The following is a 12,203-nucleotide window of genomic DNA, read 5'->3' as shown; positions in this document are numbered from 1 at the left end:
TAATCTAGATGAACCAATTGCTTTAACTCTTGTTGTAGTTGAGTTTTATCCATATTTCATTTTTCACATTTTAGATTATCATTGTTCAAATGTGTTTGCCAGCAACCCTTTGGATCATGCTACCAAAATTAGCTCACAACAGCATTTTAACTAATTTTCTTCTTTTTCTGTAAAATTTTTATTCATCCCTTGATCATGTGGACAGACAAGTAGAAAATATTTTTCAGAAGTTCAGATAAATTGTCAACTTTATATGTGATATCTGAAGAAACCTATGGTCTGAATCCTATAGTAAAGGAATCCATTTTAACAATTGTCAGTTGCCATTGTTGCATGACACTCCAAAAAAAAAAAAAAAAAACAATGAATTCATTGTAGGTTGTTTTGTCCTTAGGAGCTCAGTTGTATTTCTCAAATAAATTTACTGCTGTCATACTCAGTACAAGTTAACACACAAAGAAGAACGCAAAACTGAATAAGCATTAAAGAATTTAAAAAAATTGTGAAAACAGATCAACCTGCATTTGCATATAGTTTTTACTTTACTGAGAAAGGGTTATGTTGTAGCTATTATACAATGGATGAGTATAGCACGTTTGGTTTGTAGCAATTTGTATCCATTTTTAATGCATTATATTGAGGAATTAGACTCTGGTTCCCTTGTGCATGCCGATATACATCTATATATACTTGAGGAAAGAGAACCTCTTGTACACTAAATAGTGACTGCTAATTACTATTTAAAAATGAGTGAGCTGATTGGAAAACCTGACCAGTGTGACCATTGTAAATCAAGCATATACCAATAAAAAAGTCAGGCCAGTGAAGTTCTATTGAGCAGCTAGAATTTCTGTTGGTATGTGCTGAGGGACAGAGCAGAATACGAGAAAAATCAGCAACATTCTGCAAAACTAAAGAATCAGTAACATACCTGATTTTACTTGTATTTCTGCACTGTCCCTCACAAAATCTCATCAGGGAATGAACAGATAAATATGAAACAGCAACAGAGATTCTCTCTCCTCAGTTACTTCTTCTGCACTATATTTATATACTGAGCAAGCAAGATAATGTAAGTCCCATATGCATGAGCAGTACATTATTAAACAAGGAATAACATGGAAGAACACTACAGGGTCTTTATACAAATACATTATTTAAGAAGGGAAGCAATTTATCTTAAATAAAGTTATTGTATAATGGTAGTAATTCACTCTTATGTGTGGGTATATCATGATTTTCCCATGGTTGGCTTTGTCTGATCACTTAGGCTTTGCCCTTGTAATCAAGCCCTACCAGCTGTGGGTAAATCATGATATATTTATAATGTGACTTGAATGAATTGCCATAGTAGATGTGCAAATTATATTTCAAAATCTGTGGCCTGCTTACAATTTTATCTATTTATTTAACATTTGTTAACCAGGATAGTCTGGCTGGACAGCTAGTGTCCATTTTCAGCTGGAGATATGGAACTCCGAAACTTGTAGAAGTATAAAGTGTTTGGTTAGTTATTCTCTGGAGTAATAGCAATAATTTAAAACTGTTTTGTTGTCACTGGCTGATTTTTTTTTTAGTCATATTAAGATGCTCACCTGTTGTTTTGTATTAGTCATTTCCCCATGAGTAATGTTGGGAAGTAAATAAGTGAAAAAGTTTAGTAAAAAAGATGCATTTCAAGCTTGGCTTTACTTTTGCTGAATAACAGTGACTTTTTTAAAAATCTTTCCAAATGATCTAGTCAATATTCTGACATTTGTATTCATGTGTAATCCTTTGTGAACTGTTGGATCTTGCTTGGTATGGTTAAAATCAAGGCATAACATGAAGACGGCTCTAAAAAGTGTTGTGAATCTTCTCATGATGGTAAGGTATCAGAAGAAGTGCTCTAGCCTAAGCCTGCGTTCCCTCTCCAGCCTTTCATGTGGTGCATCACGGGATCCTGATTGAGTTGCCGAATCACTATTTTGGGATTGCTGGCATGGTTCTGTATTAGTTCAGATTATTTCTATGTAGCCACCTCCACTCTGGGTTGTGATATACTGCAGGGTTTGAAGTGTGCTCCTTCATTATTCACTCTATACATGTTGTTTCTGAGGGAGATCGCTATAACAAGGGTTTCTTTTATTATTGTGATGATGATGATATGCATTTATACATTTTCTCCTCTTTTCTTTTATTTTCTTTTCTCCAAACTCAGGCCTAGACTTCATCATTCAAAAAGATTGCTTTTAGTATATTCTTGATTGGATAATGAACTGAAACTTCACCCAAACAAAAGGGAGGCTTTACTTTCATGCTGTTGTCCATCCATCACTACTATCACCATTGGTCATCTGCACTGATAATCTGTTAGAATTTAGTTCCAGGTTAATAATCTGGGTATAATTTTTGATGACCGGATAAGTTTGAGAAGTAGGATACAAATATCCTTTTATCTTAGAAGCATTGCTCAAATTAAACACTGTTTATCGGAGTTAAACATTTTGACAGTGGTAAATACACTAGTGCTCGCCGGCTTGGACTACTGCAATGCTCTGCATCTTGAGCTCCTGGATAGTGACTCAAAATTCTGCATCCAAACTGACTGCTAGGTCCCAATGCAAATCATATCACATTATTTCTTCAAGATCTGCACTGGCTGCCAATTAGGGCCCAATGCATCAACAAAATCTTGATGCTCACTTTTCATACTGCAGATGAACTAGGTTCTGTGTGTCTGACAGAGCTGTTTAAACCTTATATCAAGGGTAAACAGCTTTGGTGATCTACATTCAGGGCTGCTAAGCATGGCTTCAGATTTGTTTTCATACTTTGTTCTTATTCCTCTTGAATAGACTACCATTCTAGTTTCAGGCATGTGAGGCAGACTTTACCTTTTGGCGTTCTCTAAGATTCCGTATTTTTTCAGTTTCTTAGCTCTTAACAGTTTGATTGCAATTGTTTTTCATTAGTAATATTTTATTTATTTCTAGTGTATTTTTAGGTCTGTTCATTTTACACAATGGATTCACTTAGTGAATTTTAGTGTATCTTTTCTATTTTCTACTTTTTTATTGTATCCTTACTGCTAAGTACCAAGCTCTATGTAAACATATTGACAACACACAAGTATTCCTAGAGAAATTCTGTCTTTTAGGATACTAATTCCTTAATTGCATTATATCTTCAGCTACTGACATTCATAGGAGAAACATGATCACAATTACTAATGGAAATCTTCTCCCTGCATATGCAAAGTGACTCGTTTGTGATGCTTAGAACAACTCATTATGTTATGATTTTAAATCTGCAAACTATTCTTAGAAAAACACATAATAACTCTTTGATTAATTAAACCAAAATACTACTATACATGCTGAATAATATATTTACAGACTATGGGTAAAACATTAATTATTTCCTGTGTAGTTATCAGCCACGAGAGACATAACACATTTCAGTGTCATACCTTTTGTTGTCCTTTTTTTTTAGTATTATAAAAATGGACTGTAGCTAGTCCACGCAAGTAGCAGGAGCAATGCATCTTTAGATCACATGCATTTAATTGTACCAACTGTCTCACTCTGTTAAATTTAAAAATACAGAGTTAACACTTCAAAGTGGTGACTCTTCGGCAAGTAGGTTATTCCCTAAAACTTGTGACATTCTGGCAGTGATTGCAATACAGCTATGCATTTTATCTTTTATTGATATATTAAAATGAGAGATATGCTCAAAGGCATTTCAGGTCTGGTTTAAAAATGGTATGTTTTGCCATACTTTTGCCATGTTACACTTGGCCATGGATTAACAACTTACTCATACATTTTCTCAATGTAGATTTACTCTTTTTACTATTAATAATATATGCTATTTCATATGTGCATAACATTCCACATGAACAAATTATGAGTACTGTAGTACAGCATGTGGAAAATATGAGTGTGTCAAATCAAGAAAATAAGAGAGACAGAATAAAGAGGGAAAAAATGCAGAATGAGTTGAGAGAATTTGAAAAAAAAAAATATTTGTGAAATGCACAAAGCACTTAGGAAAGTAAATGTTGATTTAGTACCATGCCCAAATGGTACAGTGTGTGGAATGTGCAAGAAATGTATGGATTGGCAAAAAAAACATTTTGTAAATGTGCTGAATGAATGATTGAATGAAGGGTTTGTTTATGAATAGTTATGTAGTGGGATAATACAATTATATATGGAAGAAAGATCAGAAGAGTGAAATAAAACACCATTTTAGACCCATCATGCTAAATAACACAGAATATAAAATATTTATGAGAATAACACAGAGGAGAATACAAGGAAGGATGAGGGATGATATGAAGGAAAGTATATATGATATAAAGGGAAGGGCTGGCAAGAATTGTCATTGGTTGTGGGAGAAATTCTGGATGATATTATAAGCAAAAGGGAGGCTGTGAAACTGATGATAGGTGTTACAGCAAGGAATTTGGCGCAGTAGGACATGATGCTTTGTGGAATATTATGGAGAATGGAATAAGCAACGGAATTAGGAGAGGGTATTTCAGCATATCAGAATAACATAGTGATAGTGTTAGTGAATGGCTGGCTGAATATAGAAATATGCATGAAGTTGATATAAGACAAGGATGTCCCATGAGTGGAATATTGTTTCCATTTGTAATGGATGTAAAAGTGAGTGAAGTAGCTTATAAAATGAAAGCTGCAAATGTAATGCGAAAATATGTTACATTCAACTAGTTCTGACATAAGCAGACGATATAGCAGTAGTTGCTAAGAATAAAATATGGATGAGGAAAGTGTCGGTTTGTATGAATGAGGGAAGAAAATGGGAATGACCGGGAATAATGATAATTATAAGGGCTTGGTTGATGTGGGGAAAACTGGTGGTGTGTACTTTTCAATGAATGATGGGTCTTTGTTAAGGATACAATTTGGGAAAATGATGTAGTTATGATGCAGCGGGAGGGTTTGATAAAAGAAATGAAAGAAATATGTCTTCTATGGAGGACATAGAGATTAGCATTCAGGAAGAAGGTCTATCTGGTGAATTCTGCATTAATGACATTTATGTCTAATATTTATATGATCCCAGAAAAATATGATAAGGAAATTGTGCAACTGATGTTTTCCTTCATTTGGGGTTCATGGTTAATCCCAGTAAAAAAGTTGTGAACGTAGGCAAAGGAAAAGAGCAAAACAATTAATGCTGAGAATATTTAAATACAAAATTATTTGGGAAATGCTAAAAATAAGAAAAAGAATATGGATGAAGAAAGTAAAATTATCAAGAAAAAGTACTTACATGGAACACAAAAACTGATGTCATAGAGACAGATAGAAGGGTGTGGCTTAATAAAGTGAAAAAAAAAAAAACAATATTTTTATGTAAATACATGGAAAATTTACCAGAAGTGGTTAAAACCATTAAAGTAAGGAAAGGTGGTATGCAATATAATAGAGTATCAGGATATCCTATGGAGAAAGGGGAATATGCAATATAAAATGAAAATTGAATGAGTTTGTTTATTATGTGGGAAGGAAGAGACAAGAGAGTATGTTTTTTTAATGTAAAAGAATGGTGAAACTCGTAAAAGTTGTGTGAAAAAAGTTTTTTTTGAGAATATTTTTTGAGAATATTAATTACATCATATAGAGACATCAGCAAACAGGATGTTATAAGAAAAAATTATAAATGATAAAAAATAGAAAGATGATATATATATATATGTGTGTGTGTGTGTGTGTGTGTGTGTGTGTGTGTGTGTGTGTGTATATATATATATATATATATATATATATATATATACATATATATATATGTGTGTGTGTGTGTGTGTGTGTATATATATATATATATATATATATATATATATATATATATATAGATATATAGATATATATATATATATAGCTATAGACATATAGATATGTATGTATGTATGTGCATTATATGCGACTGTAACTATGTACATTTTGTAAATATGTAAATAATATTTTATGTTGTGTTAAATAAAGGATGGCTACTCTTTTCGATATGTACAGTGAGATCTTTTACATCCAGCTGAGCTACCACCATCTCAAGCAGATGGAACCTCGGTATAACATCTCATCTAAAAGACAGCACAGTCAGAAATCCAGCACCCCCTTATGCTGCACTCCACTGACAGCTATTGATCTACCCGATGCAAACCACAGTCTTCAGCCCCAAAGGTGAGTGTGCTACCTGTTGCATCACTGACATTTTCTTTCTTATTCTATTTCTGCATGCTTCATTCTCTCTTTCCAAAAGTAGGCATGCTATATATAATTAAATAGGTTCATGTTACTTATGAGATAATATAAAAATTACAGCAATAAATTGTCATGCACAGAAAAGCCAAAGAAAAATTCCAGATACCATCTCTGACAGAAAAAGAATGCAAAATAAATCTCTTTATTCTGTCTCTTATTTTCTTGATTTTACTCTTATTTTCCACATGCTGTATTACAGTACTCATAATTTTCTCATGTGTTCATTCAGTCATTCATTCAGCACATTTACAAAATGCTCTTTTTGCGAATCCATACATTTCTTGCACATTCTACACACTGTACCATTTGGGCATGGTACTAAATCAACATTTGCTTTCCTAAGTGCTTCGTGCATTTCACAAATATTAATTTTTTTTTCAAATTCTCTCTTAACTCGTTCTGGATTTTTTTTCCTCTTTATTCTGTCTCTCTTATTTTCTTGATTTAACACACTCATATTTTCCACATGCTGTACTACAGTACTCATAATTTGCTCATGTGTTCTTTTATCCTCTCATTTTACATTTGTCATTTCCCTCTTTATACTAATATCCTTCTTTACTATTTTACCAAAATATGCAGATCACTCCTCCCTTCTCCTCTGTAAATAATATCTCTGCCTAAACAGTAATGCCTTCAGTTTTTTCCTTTAATGTATTTATTTTTCCATATCATACTGCTCTCTTGTATTTATTTATTTATTTATTTACTTATTTTAAATTTGTTTACCGGGCTAGTTCGACTGGATACATGTCCATTTTTCAGCGGAGGTCCGGGGAGAAAAGCTCCACATAGACAAACTTACATAGATTACACAGAATTTAGCAAACAATTATAAAAAAAAGTGATTATATACAATGGGTTAGTAGTGTTCCCTAGTAGGGACTCACAATTCTCATGGACAGACAATTAACAGTTAGAGACATCAGATTGGAAGCAGAGCTTGGTGATGTAGTTACAAGTTATGATAATTGCAGAATATGCTTTTAGTTTATAACTTAATCAGGGTTGGTACATGGGCATAGCCAATTCACTTTGTGATACTGTTTGAGGTTTTTTTTTTGAAGACACTTTTGGAGGGTTATATTGTATTATCTTCTATTATTCTAGGGTTATATTGTATTTTTTTGTATTATTGTAGGTTATATTGTATTATCTTCTATTATTGTAGGGTTATATTGTATTTTCTTGTATTATTGTAGGGTTATATTATATTTTCTTGTATTATTGTAGGGTTATATTGTATTTTCTTGTATTATTGTATGGTTATATTGTATTATCTTCTATTATTGTAGGGTTATATTGTATTTTCTTGTATTATTGTAGGGTGATATTGTATTATATTCTATTATTGTAGGGTTATATTGTATTATCTTGTATTATTGTAGGGTTATATTGTATTATCTTGTATTATTGTAGGGTTATATTGTATTTTCTTGTATTATTGTAGGGTTATATTATATTTTCTTGTATTATTGTAGGGTTATATTGTATTAGCTTGTATTATTGTAGGGTTATATTGTATTTTCTTGTATTATTGTAGGGTTATATTGTATTATCTTGTATTATTGTAGGGTTATATTGTATTTTCTTGTATTATTGTAGGATTATATTGTATTATCTTGTATTATTGTAGAGTTATATTGTATTTTTTTGTATTATTCTCAAAATTGTCTAATTTATTTCTATATATTTTCTAATTGTTCTTTTTCTCTTCCTTTCTTACATCATTTTGCTATTGATAAAACACTTTTATACTTCTTTTTTAAATGCAATGCATCATTCAGATCAGTTTTTATGGAAGTCCTTCATGGGTATATATGAACCTTCCATATCTGCAGTACCTCCTATTCACCTATTTCATCCCATAATTTCTCATTTTTTTTACTTCCTTTCTTCCTCAATCCATATTGCTAAATGATCTGAAAAATCCATTGCAATTATATCATCATCTGCTACTCCAAGTCCCCCTCTATAAGTCAATTGAGTTCTGTTTCACATAGCCAGTGTATCACATTTTATCAAATCCTGTATTTTTCACATTTTCCCTTTATTTTTGCATTTTCTCCTTAAATCACAAAGTCTCCTGCAATTATAATTTTTCTGTTAACCACCACGTGGTCAAATATCAGATGAAGCAGATTCTCTCTTTCCTTGCTATTTACATATGTATATAATGCTATAATTCTATAAACATATTCTCTCCAATTCACATCTACAACAGTTAACCTTACCCCATCCTTATCAATGTTACATCTAGTATTTCACTGTTTTTTTTTACACAGCACAGCCACTCCAGAACATTGTTCACTTCCTAAATCCCATGTATTTTCAACCTACAATTTTCTGTTTGCAGTCTTCCTTTAATTGTCAGGATTCTTCCATCCTCTAACAGAATAACATTCACATCATATTTAGCACACTATCCCAGTATCCATAGCCTTTTTACAGTGTTAATAATGCTGTTCCCATTTACTGAAAATAGTCTAAAATTCTTGCTTTCCTTTATTTTTAAGTTTAGAGGAAATACTTTTACATTTTAATTTTCTTATTTTTACTGTCTCTCCAATGAAATATTTTTTTCATGCCTTTATGTACAAATGATGCTTGATTCTCAGAGTCTGATTTTTCTCTAGCTAGAACTTAAAGAATATTTGTATCAATCCCTTCTCCTGGCTTCACTTCCTTCATGCATTCCCTCTCCTCATGTTTCCCCTTCATATTTGTTCTTCTGCTACAGTTTCTTCTTTACCTAACTCACCATTTCTCCCTCTTGTTGTCCTTCCTCAGGTTTGTTTTCTTCCCTTCCCTACCCCTTTGTTTTCATTATTTACTGTTTGCTCATGGCACTTCATCCAAACGTGCCCCATTTTTTCACAACCTGTATTCAGGCACACATGTTCTTACTGCATACCCTCTCTCCCCACACTGGTTACATTATACTCTGTCACATTCAGGCACACATGTTCTTACTGTATACCCTCTCTCCCCACACTGGTTACATTATACCCTGTCACAATCATTAATTAAATGAGAAAAGTCCTCACAAAAGAAACATGATTTAGGCTGGCCAGCATATCTTAATGTCCCTCTATGACCAGCCACAAAAATAACACTTGGTATGTATTTCACCATTTCAAAATAGCTTCCAGCCACCACCATCCTTTCCATACATTTCTCTCATCTCCAACTTTTGTAATATTATCAATAGTTTCACACTGACCCTGCACACATGTTTAGCATCTTCATCTCCCAGTTCATCAGCTGTAAACTGCAAAGTAATTTTTTTTTTAAGATTTAATTGTTCCATGGATAAATGCCCGTGTTTGTGCTACACATTTCCAGACATTTCACCAGCAGGTTCAAATATTAAGTCACAAAAAGTCTCTGTTCCAGTATGTAATAAAAGACTGAATTCCTTGACCTTTATAACCCAGAACAGTTACCAGTCTGTCCCATACATAATATCTGTCTGTTACAGTGCCATTTTTTGTTCTTATTCTCACATTCGGTCTTTTCTTTTAAAAAATGTTTTACTTACAGTTTGTTGCTGCTCCTTTTTTGCCTGTTGACATATAACTACCTCCAAGTTTGTGTGAGCTTGATGTAAGTTACAAAACACATCATAAAGCCCATTCAGCGTAATAGTCCTTAACAAACTAAACCAATAATTTCAATGTACGTATTTTGTATTTTCTTGACTATAATCAACTTTGCTTCTTTCACTAAGTATCTCCTATTTGCAAAAATGATTTCCTTTGAGCATATTTTTTTCTTCTTATGCCACACATTATTTTTACCAATTTCTTTAAACTGTTGCATTGCTGTTTCTTCCCCTGCTTGTGCAGCTGTATCATTCAGTGCCAGTCTCTTTGGTGCTACATATTCTGCAATATTGACATGCTCGTTGTATGCTTTATATGCATCCCTTCATTTCCTATAGACAAGGCAGGATCCCATGACTATAGTCGGCTATATTCTCTTTTCCATTTTCAATTGCACCTTAACATGGTAAACGTGCAGTCTTGGAGATCATCTCCTTATTGTAAGTGGTGTTTTGCATTGTTTTATACTTTCTCTAACAACTGCACTCTGGATAGTAACAAGCAGTAGTCTGCGAATTATAACAAGCTGCAGTCTCTGAATATTAACAGGATGTGGTCAACTAGCAGTAACAGGCCATGATCAGCAAGTACTGACAATCTGTGGTCTTTGAATAGTAAAAAAGCTGTGGTCTGTCAGTATTAACAGGTTGTGGTCAGTGAACAGTAACAAGCTGTGGTCAGTAAATATTAAAAAGATGTGGTCTGTGAATATTAACAAGCTGTGGTCAATGAGCAGTAACAGACTGTGGTCAGTAAATATTAACCTGACCATGGTCTGTACGTAATAACAAGCTGTGGTCTGTGAATTGTAATAATCTGTAGTCTCCGAACAGTACAAGCTGTGGTCAGTAAATGGTAACAGGCTGTGGTCTGTGAATAGTAAAAAGCTGTGATCTCTGAATAGTAACAGGTTGTGGTCAATGAGCAGTAACAGGCTGCAGTCAATAAATATTAGTAGACCGTGGTCTGTAAATACTACCAAGCTGTGGTCTGTGAAAAGTAATAGGCAGTAATCTGAGTATCGCATAAATTATGTGAAAGATATAGCTATATTATAGCCATGGCTTTCTTGGCTGTCTGCAAGTATCTTTCCTCAACATCTGATAATAGCCTGCTGATATAACCTGTCACCATCTAACTCCTTTTTTGGTTGCCCTTGTATTGGGAACCACTGACCCAAATGAATATGCAGCTCTGATTTGAACTGGATATTAAAATGCAAGCTATCTCCAAAGACAACTTTTTTTTCTTTATTTGTTTGAGGGAGTCATTGTGTTATCAGACCACTCTGAATACATTACTTTCTTCTTAGCTTCACTCAGTGGTGCAGTGATTGGATTGGTGGCCAGAGCCATATCTTAAACATGTTTTACCTTTTCTGGGTCAGATGACCTTCTTTTGCATGAGAACATTCACCATGATAAAGCAATTATATTTTTATCAAATCCTCTTACTTGTTTAATGTCATCCCATTTTTCATTTAGGCTGTTTGGCACATTGTTTCTTTGTGTTCTTTTACATTCTTTTTATTTATTGGTATATCATCACTGTAGTTTATTACTATCCAAGTACCGGTTGTCACATGCTGGAATATCTCAGAAGCAAAGTTTACACCAAATATTTTTTTTGTCTATTTGGGCCTTTGTGTGTAGAAAATGAAACAATGTTTCCTGGCGTAGCTCAAGGTCATAGTATCCTTCTCTTTCTTAATATATTCACGTCACATATATACACAACAGGTGTCATATGTCTCTCTTTCTCCACATCAATACATATTTATTTTATTTATTATTGTTTTTTATCCTATGTTGATGAGGTTAGTCCAAATAGGCCAGAGACCTATTTTCATAGCAAACCCAAGGTGCTATTAATATATTTAAAGATTTTCAGCATTCACATTATTTTGCAGTAGAGTATTGTTTTGTATTGGTTGGCAGCAATAAAATGAATATATATTGTACTTTCAGACAAAGTGCACAATATAGCATTATTAACATTGAGAAATAAAACATTTAGAGGATTATGATCAGGTATCAGCTCATAACAAACTCATTGCATGTTTGAGACATGGATACCAAGAAAGAGAGCTTGAGAGTGAATCTTGGCATCTGAGGCTTATGATCAATTTGACCCAGTCATGTTCTTTTTAGTGCATAGAGCATTATTTGCTCCACAAACTGCCAGTTACTGAAAAAAAGTGTTGAGTGCAAAATATTTTACAGGCTTTCAAAGCTTTTGACAGCCATTAAAACATAGCTCTTTCAAACTGACAACACAGAAGCAAAATGTACCTCTGATGAACCAATGGCTTTAAAAAGCT

General features: G+C 33.2%; 1 protein-coding gene across 2 annotated transcripts in view; it reads left to right on the top strand.

Annotated features, from left to right (window-relative positions):
- Positions 1 to 12,203, top strand: part of LOC122815225 (potassium voltage-gated channel subfamily A member 1-like) — a 533,178-nt gene that overhangs the window by 239,750 nt on the left and 281,225 nt on the right. The window lies entirely within an intron of this gene.

Source organism: Protopterus annectens, chromosome 11.part0 (genome assembly GCF_019279795.1).
Source record: "Protopterus annectens isolate FY-2018-M chromosome 11.part0, PAN1.0, whole genome shotgun sequence".
Classification (NCBI taxonomy): Eukaryota; Metazoa; Chordata; order Ceratodontiformes; family Protopteridae; genus Protopterus; species Protopterus annectens.
This window is presented reverse-complemented; position numbering and strand designations above follow the sequence as displayed.